The sequence below is a fragment of the Pelophylax lessonae genome (assembly GCF_965119305.1).
Source record: "Pelophylax lessonae genome assembly, chromosome: 8".
NCBI classification, from domain to species: Eukaryota; Metazoa; Chordata; class Amphibia; order Anura; family Ranidae; genus Pelophylax; species Pelophylax lessonae.
The window spans coordinates 297,267,240-297,276,603 of NC_138775.1; the positions used below are offsets into that span (position 1 = coordinate 297,267,240).

General features: G+C 50.6%; 1 long non-coding RNA gene across 1 annotated transcript; it reads left to right on the forward strand.

The window, feature by feature from the left end:
- The first annotated feature begins 8,115 nt into the window (after positions 1-8,115).
- Positions 8,116-8,904, forward strand: LOC309561387. Its single transcript, XR_014225562.1, has 3 exons — positions 8,116-8,185; positions 8,609-8,681; positions 8,815-8,904. It is a non-coding gene; the product is annotated as an uncharacterized lncRNA (long non-coding RNA).
- The last annotated feature ends 460 nt before the right edge of the window (positions 8,905-9,364 follow it).

Consider the following 9,364-nt stretch of genomic DNA (forward strand, 5'->3'; position numbering starts at 1 on the left):
ACATTCCCCCCGATCCCTCCATAAAGAGTACCTGTCACTGCTATTACTGTCACATTCCTCCCGATCCCTCCATAAAGAGTACCTGTCACTCCTATTACTGTCACATTCCTCCCGATCCCTCCATAAAGAGTACCTGTCACTGCCTATTACTGTCACATTCCCCCCCCCCCCGATCCCTCCATAAAGAGTACCTGTCACTGCCTATTACTGTCACATTCCCCCCGATCCCTCCATAAAGAGTACCTGTCACTCCTATTACTGTCACATTCCCCCCGATCCCTCCATAAAGAGTACCTGTCTCTGCCTATTACTGTCACATTCCCCCCCGATCCCTTCATAAAGAGTACCTGTCACTCCTATTACTGTCACATTCCCCCCCGATCCCTCCATATAGAGTACCTGTCACTGCCTATTACTGTCACATTCCCCCCGATCCCTTCATAAAGAGTACCTGTCACTGCCTATTACTGTCACATTCCCCCCCCCCCCCGATCCCTCCATAAAGAGTACCTGTCACTCCTATTACTGTCACATTCCCCCCGATCCCTCCATAAAGAGTACCTGTCACTCCTATTACTGTCACATTCCCCCGATCCCTCCATAAAGAGTACCTGTCACTGCCTATTACTGTCACATTCCCCCCCGATCCCTCCATAAAGAGTACCTGTCACTCCTATTACTGTCACATTCCCCCCCGATCCCTCCATAAAGAGTACCTGTCACTGCCTATTACTGTCACATTCCCCCCGATCCCTCCATAAAGAGTACCTGTCACTCCTATTACTGTCACATTCCCCCCCGATCCCTCCATAAAGAGTACCTGTCACTGCCTATTACTGTCACATTCCTCCCGATCCCTCCATAAAGAGTACCTGTCACTGCCTATTACTGTCACATTCCCCCCCGATCCCTTCATAAAGAGTACCTGTCACTGCCTATTACTGTCACATTCCCCCCCGATCCCTCCATAAAGAGTACCTGTCACTCCTATTACTGTCACATTCCCCCCCGATCCCTCCATAAAGAGTACCTGTCACTGCCTATTACTGTCACATTCCCCCCGATCCCTCCATAAAGAGTACCTGTCACTCCTATTACTGTCACATTCCCCCCGATCCCTCCATAAAGAGTACCTGTCACTGCCTATTACTGTCACATTCCCCCCCGATCCCTTCATAAAGAGTACCTGTCACTGCCTATTACTGTCACATTCCCCCCCGATCCCTCCATAAAGAGTACCTGTCACTCCTACTACTGTCACATTCCCCCCGATCCCTCCATAAAGAGTACCTGTCACTGCTATTACTGTCACATTCCCCCGATCCCTCCATAAAGAGTACCTGTCACTCTTATTACTGTCACATTCCCCCCCGATCCCTCCATAAAGAGTACCTGTCACTCCTATTACTGTCACATCCCCCCCCGATCCCTCCATAAAGAGTACCTGTCACTGCCTATTACTGTCACATTCCCCCCGATCCCTCCATAAAGAGTACCTGTCACTCCTATTACTGTCACATTCCCCCCCGATCCCTCCATAAAGAGTACCTGTCACTCTTATTACTGTCACATTCCCCCCCGATCCCTCCATAAAGAGTACCTGTCACTCCTATTACTGTCACATTCCCCCCGATCCCTCCATAAAGAGTACCTGTCACTCCTATTACTGTCACATTCCCCCCGATCCCTCCATAAAGAGTACCTGTCACTCCTATTACTGTCACATTCCCCCTGATCCCTCCATAAAGAGTACCTGTCACTCCTATTACTGTCACATTCCCCCCGATCCCTCCATAAAGAGTACCTGTCACTGCCTATTACTGTCACATTCCCCCCGATCCCTCCATAAAGAGTACCTGTCTCTCCTATTACTGTCACATTCCCCCCGATCCCTCCATAAAGAGTACCTGTCACTGCCTATTACTGTCACATTCCCCCCGATCCCTCCATAAAGAGTACCTGTCACTGCCTATTACTGTCACATTCTCCCCGATCCCTCCATAAAGAGTACCTGTCACTGCTATTACTGTCACATTCCCCCCGATCCCTCCATAAAGAGTACCTGTCACTGCCTATTACTTTCAAATTCCCCCCTGCCTTCCCAGAAGAGTTGAAGCTGTTATAGCTGCAAAGGGCGGAGCCAACTCAATATTGATCCCTACGGACGAAGACTGGGATGCCATTAAAGTTCATGTGTGTGTAAAGGCAGGCGTCCCAATACTTTTGGTAATATGATGTAGACTGATATACTGGTAATTGGGGGGGGAGAGGGGTTATACTGGGGGGGCGGTTGTACTGGGGGGATGTTTATACTGGGGGGGGTGGTTGTACTGGGGGGGCAGTTGCAGTGTGATGTCTCATTGTGTGTCTCTCCCCTCCCCCGCAGGACGATATGATGGAGGACACGCCGCTGGCTCTGTACAGTTATTAGCGGAGAACACGCTCAGCCTTATTTTGCACAAAGACTTTGACTTCTGTTTGTTGTGAGCACCGGGATTGGCTCCCTCGGCCCCTCCCCGTGCCGTCGCATAGTAGGCCGGGACCTAACGCCAACTTCAGGGCACCCCCTCCCCCCTTCTCCCCTCCTCCGAACCGGATTCATCCAAAGGGTGCCAAAGCACAGCACAGATTCTACTACTGACCACGGCAGCCCCCATCCTCACCCCGAGACCACCAACCCTTTCCTTAAGATGCCAAATAACTTCTCAGACAGCAATAGTGAGACTCCGGAGGGAAGGAGGCGGTGAGAGGCCGCTGTGCTGTACTGGAGACCGATGTGCAATCCGGACGTCTTCACCTTTTCTTGGGATCCATTTGTGGAGGATTCCGCAGTTTTTTTTGTTTTGTTTTTTTACAGTAGCCGGGACTGCAGCTTTTGGATCATGTGATTCTGTACTGTGCAACCTCCCTCTCATGCTGCAGTGTGTGGGCGGGGCCACAGTGAGCATCGTCTTAGACTTCCTGATTTCAGAGGATTCTGCCATGGATTCTTATCTAGCAGCCAGGTGCAGAGCATTGCTAGGATAAAGTTTACAGGCACACGTCAGGTGGGCGAGCGTGTTAAAATGAAGTCGTGCCTGAGCGGATTCTGCACCTGCATTAGGACCCACAGTCCCCCTCCGTGTGCCTGGAACAGCGCCCCCCACTGCATGTATCAGGAATTTCTGTGCCGTCATACACATATGGATCCCAGGAGGGGGAGGGGAGCTGCACTGCACTGACTCTTACAGCAATAAAACCCGCCTGCAGGTAACGCACACGGTGGGCGGAGATCTCGCTCTTCGATAAGAGTGCCAGCCAATCAAAAGATCTGATGGGAGAGAGATAAGCAACGCCAGAATCTGATCTGTAAAGCTTGCCCAAAATGTGACTGTGCGGACTACAACTCCCAGCATGCACTCCCCACACAATGCTGGGACTTGTAGTGATTCAGGCCTGTAAGGAAGTTAGAGGCTGCCACTGCTCACTTCCTCTTGAAAATGTAAATTGCCTGGCAGTGTTGCCAACCCCCCAGCTTTAAAACTGTACATCTCTGGACAAGCATGCAGCCAGTGAAGTCACAGCTTCAGATTTGACACAAGCTGAGGGATTGGTACGAAAGCCAGGTAACCGGCATTTTCGGAAGAAGAGCTCAGACTTAGCAGCCTCCACATTTCTCGGTTGATGGGTTTCCTTTGAGTTGACCTCTTCTATTTGGTACCGTAGCTGTGTGAGACAGCTCTGACGGAAGCTGACTTCCTAGCTACACTACTGTTCCTATAGCCAGCGAAGCCCATCGAACTTTACAGCACTGCACCAGAACCAGTATAAGGGACTGGGAGCTAAAGAAGGGCAGCTTCCATCAGAGGCTTCGCACACGGGTTTTGTATTTTTGCTTTTTGACAATCATTTTTTAAGTGCCACCGTCTGATACGTGACGTGTCTTCTCAGTTTAAGTAGATGGGGTGGAGAATGGACATTGGAAAGAGAGGTAGTGGGGGCGGGGCCCGAGCCTGGAGTGCTGCACCAGCTGAGCCACACCCCCTACTGGTCAGAGCTCTGGGGGGGGAGCCACGCCCCCTACTGGTCAGAGCTGTGGGGGGAGCCACGCCACCAGCTGGTCAAACCTCTGGGGCGGTGAGCCATGCCCCCCTTCTGGTCAGAGCTCCCGGGGTGAGCCATGCCCCCCTACTGGTCAGAGCTCCCGGGGTGAGCCACGCCCCCCTACTGGTCAGAGCTCCAGGGGAGCCACGCCTCCTACTGATCAGAGCTCTGGGGCAGGGAGCCACGTCCCCTACTGGTCAGAGCTCTGGGGGGAGCCACGCCCCCCTACTGGTCAGAGCTCTGCAGGGGAGTTACGTCCCTACTAGTCAGAGCTCCCGGGGGAGACATGCCCCCCTACTGGTCAGAGCTCTGGGGGGAGCCACGCCCCCTAAGTTCAGAGCTCCGGGGGGGTAGCCACCACCCCTAGTGGTCAGCGCTCGGGGGGGGGGGGGGCCACGACCTCTATAGCAGTGGTGGTGGGGGGGAGGCTGAATCCTAGGCTATGCAGTCCCTGCAGACTATCCTGAAGGCTTGCAAAGAAAACCCAGCACTAAAGAAGTATGGGAGCAACGGATGCTGGAAAATAGGATTTTTGTACTTGCCGACAGCTGTTTTTATATAAAAGCTACATCCAGGTGAACGGAGGACCTGCAGTTATGATTTCCTGCCACTCCCATCCTCAGGGTCTGACCCGCCCACTAGGATCCAGTACTGCCCCTTCAGATCGCTCCACCCAATATTAGCACTCAAGGTACCCAGCCAATGGCTCTCCAGGTGCTGCTATGTTGCTGATGTTCTTGTTGGAGGTCCGGGACGTGTTGTGCTGAAATTGTTTTCTCTCTAGTTTTATTACTTGTTGAAATAAAGTTTTTATTTTCCCCAGTTCTGTGTTTGCTGCTTTATAGGTAACACCCCCGCCTGAATATAGGAAACACCCCCGCCTGAATATAGGTAACACCCCCGCCTGAATATAGGAAACACCCCCGCCTGAATATAGGTAACACCCCCCGCCGGAATATAGGCAACACCCCCCGCCGGAATATAGGTAACACCTCCGCCGGAATATAAATCATCAGCAGAAAATACAAAATATGGACATCGCAGACACAAGAATGTCCCTTACATTGGTGGTCAGTGGGAAGAATGTTCCTTACATTGGTGATCAGTGGGAAGAATGTCCCTTACATTGGTGGTCAGTGGGAAGAATGTTCCTTACATTGGTGGTCAGTGGGAAGAATGTTCCTTACATTGATGGTCAGTGGGAAGAATGTCCCTTACATTGGAGGTCAGTGGGAAGAATGTCCCTTACATTGGTGGTCAGTGGGAAGAATGTCCCTTACATTGGTGGTCAGTGGGAAGAATGTCTCTTACATTGGTGGTCAGTGGGAAGAATGTCCCTTACATTGGTGGTCAGTGGGAAGAATGCTCCTTACATTGGTGGTCAGTGGGAAGAATGTCCCTTACATTGGTGGTCAGTGGGAAGAATGCTCCTTACATTGGTGGTCAGTGGGAAGAATGTTCCTTACATTGGTGATCAGTGTGAAGAATGTCCCTTACATTGGTGGTCAGTGGAAAGAATGTCCCTTACATTGGTGGTCAGTGGGAAGAATGCTCCTTACATTGGTGGTCAGTGGGAAGAATGCTCCTTACATTGGTGGTCAGTGGGAAGAATGCCCCTTACATTGGTGGTCAGTGGGAAGAATGCTCCTTACATTGGTGGTCAGTGGGAAGAATGTCCCTTACATTGGTGGTCAGTGGGAAGAATGTCCCTTACATTGGGGGTCAGTGGGAAGAATGCTCCTTACATTGGTGGTCAGTGGGAAGAATGCTCCTTACATTGGGGGTCAGTGGGAAGAATGCTCCTTACATTGGTGGTCAGTGGGAAGAATGTCCCTTACATTGGTGGTCAGTGGGAAGAATGTCCCTTACATTGGAGGTCAGTGGGAAGAATGTCCCTTACATTGGAGGTCAGTGGGAAGAATGCTCCTTACATTGGTGGTCAGTGGGAAGAATGCTTCTTAAAGGTTCAGGCCACCTAAAAATGATCATGTCAATCACACCGCTCTCCGGGATTCTCCCCTCATGTTTCACCCAATGTGGGCTTGGATATAGGAGAGGCATTCCTAAGCTCCTATTGGGTAAAACCCATCAGCAGTAAGTGGTGAAGTCGCCTTCAGTTGGAGATGTCTAATGGACTTTGATGTTGAAAATGTTATTTTAGTCTACCCTAACCCCCAGCAAAGCGCAGACTTTGTTCATTTATTTCAATCATAGATTAATTCTGGTAAGCTGGCTTCTTGGGGGTCGCCAAGCTTGAGATCTGTCCCGCCCACTAAGGTGTCCCCGCCCCTTTTGCTGCATTTCTAATATAAAATATTAGGAAGCCCTCCAGCTGTTGCGGAACTACAAGTCCCATGACTCATTGCAAGGCTGACAGTTACAAGAATGACTCCCACGGGCAGAGGCATGATGGGACTTGTAGTTCTGCAACAGCTGGAGGACCACCAGTTTGACCCCCCTGAGATTCCAGGAGAACAGCCTGGACGGGTGTGTAATGGTGGGAACTCGATGGAAGATATCGAACACTCAGAACCTCTGAGAGGCGCAAGACTCTGCGACGTGATTTACTTCTCTAGTATCCACCAAATACGAATATATAATTTCTGGGTGGAGCTGTCCTTTAATATGAACTATGCCCCTCCCCCCCCAATCTACCCTCTCACCCCCCCCCGTTATCTACCCTCTCACCCCCACATTATCCACCCTCTCACCCCCCCCATTATCTACCCTCTCACCCCCCCCCCATTATCTACCCTCTCACCCCCACATTATCCACCCTCTCACCCCCCCCATTATCTACCCTCTCACCCCCACATTATCCACCCTCTCGCCCCCCCCCCCATTATCTACCCTCTCACCCCCATATTATCCACCCTCACACCCCCCCATTATCTACCCTCTCACCCCCACATTATCCACCCTCTCACCCCCCCCCCCCATTATCTACCCTCTCACCCTCCCATTATCTACCCTCTCACCCCCCCCCCCCCCCCCCATTATCTACCCTCTCACCCCCCTCCCCCATTATCTACCCTCTCACCCCCCCCCCCCCCCCCATTATCTACCCTCTCACACACCACATGGAAGACGTGAGGGAAAGGGTTTGTCATCCCTTTAATCCAAAGTTCCCGTCACCCGAGTAATATAAAAACATGATTCCATTATAAAACATTGCGATATACAAAGCGGCCGGTATACAGCTCAGACACATTTCTACAACATATAGCAGCATAACCAGCGAGAGGGTGGAGTCTATGTGCAAAGGCTGATGGGGAAGATGCTAAAACCCCACAACTAATGGTGGAAGGGGGGCAATCTTCCCCCAACAGCCTGAAGTCCCTTCCAATCGCGGCTTTGGTCACTTCCACACGCAGCTTTACAAAGTCAGTTTGTCCCCTCTAACAAAGTTGTGTGAGATTAAAGGAGGACTTTAGGTAAAAAAAAAAATGGTTTAGTTCTGAATGGAGCAGGGAAAGTTTTTCTGGATTTCATCTCTCTGCTGGGGAGATTTCCCATCACTTCCTGTCCCCGGGACAGAGATAATGGAGGTTTTATGGGTTGTCCTCTCTCTGCTGGGGAGATTTCCCATCACTTCCTGTCCCCGGGACAGAGATAATGGAGGTTTTATGGGTTGTCCTCTCTCTGCTGGGGAGATTTCCCATCACATCCTGTCCCCGGGACAGAGATAATGGAGGTTTCATGGGTTGTCCTCTCTCTGCTGGGGAGATTTCCCATCACTTCCTGTCCCCAGGACAGAGCTCAGAAGTTTTATGGGATGTCATCTCGGAAGTGATGGGAAATCTCCGCAACAGCGAGATTACCTCCCATAAAACCTCTGTGATGTCTGTCCTGGGAACAGAAAGTGTTGGGAAATCTCCACAGCAGAGATTTTATAGGAGGTCATCTCTCTGCTGGGGAGATTTCCACTTCTTGTTCCCAGGCCAGAGAACACAGAGGTTTTATGCGATGTCCTCTCACTGCTGCAAAGATTTCCCTCCACTTCCTGTTCCCGGGACAGAGATCACAGAGGGTTTATGGGAGGTCATCTCTCTGGTGGGGAGATTTCCCATCACTTCCTGTTCCCAGGACAGAGATCTCCGAGGTTTTATGTGATGTAATTTCTCTGCTGGGGAAATTTTCACTTCTTGTTCCCAGGACAGAGATCTCCAAGGTTTTTTTGATGTCATCTCTGCGGGGGAGATTTCCTTTCACTTCCTGTCCCCGGGAGAGAGATCAGAGGTTTTATGGGATGTCATCTCTCTCCTGGGGAGATTTCCTCTCACTTCCTGTTCCCAGGACAGAGATCACAGGGAAGATTTTGTTGAAGGTCATCTCGCTGGTGGGGAGATTCTCTCAGTTCCTGGCCCCGAGACAGAGATTTAATGTGATGTCATCTCTGCTGGGAAGATTTCCTTTCACTTCCTGTTCTCAGGACAGAGATCACAGAGGTTTTATGGGATGTCAGCTCTCTCCTGGGTAAGATTTCCCATCCCTTCCTGTTCTCAGGACAGAGATCACAGGGAAGATTTTATTGGATGTCATCTCTCTGCTGGGGAGATTTCCTCTTACGTCCTGTTCCCAGGACAGCGATCACAGAGGTTGGATGTCATCTCGCTCCTGGGGAAATTTCTTCTTACTTCCTGTTCCCAGGACAGAGATCACAGGGAAGATTTTGTTGGATGTCATCTCTCGGGTGGGTTGATTCTCTCAGTGTCTGTCCCTGGGACAGAGATTTAATGTGATGTCATCTCTCTGCTGGGGAGATTTCTTTTCACTTCCTGTTCCCAGGACAGAGATCACAGGTGCGGTTTTATGGGATGTCCTCTCTCACCTGGGGAGATTTCCTCTTACTTCCTGTTCTCAGGACAGTGATGACTTCAACAAAAAAAGGAGGAAATCTCCCGACAGGAGACACTGCAATAGTAACATGGCCAAGGGTGTCACCCTTCTCTACCCTATTCAAAAACCGTTTTGGCTAGAGCTCCACTTTAGCACTTCATAGACCCCATGTGTTACCATCAAGTGCCTGGGCCGAGAGTTCATTCATTGTCAGGACTTCCCCTGAGGAGGGATCCCATGGAGGTCTTCAAGCAAACCTGTCACTACAGAAAACAAAGTGCCACCACTTAAAGGAGCCATCATGACTCTACTAGATCACAGGAATGCAGTTACATCATTCAGAGACATCTAGTGGCAGAAAGGAAGTACTGCAGGTAGAAGCTCCAGATTGACGAATAATATTGCAGTGAATTCTTTTTTTTTTCTTCCTTACATGGCCGGG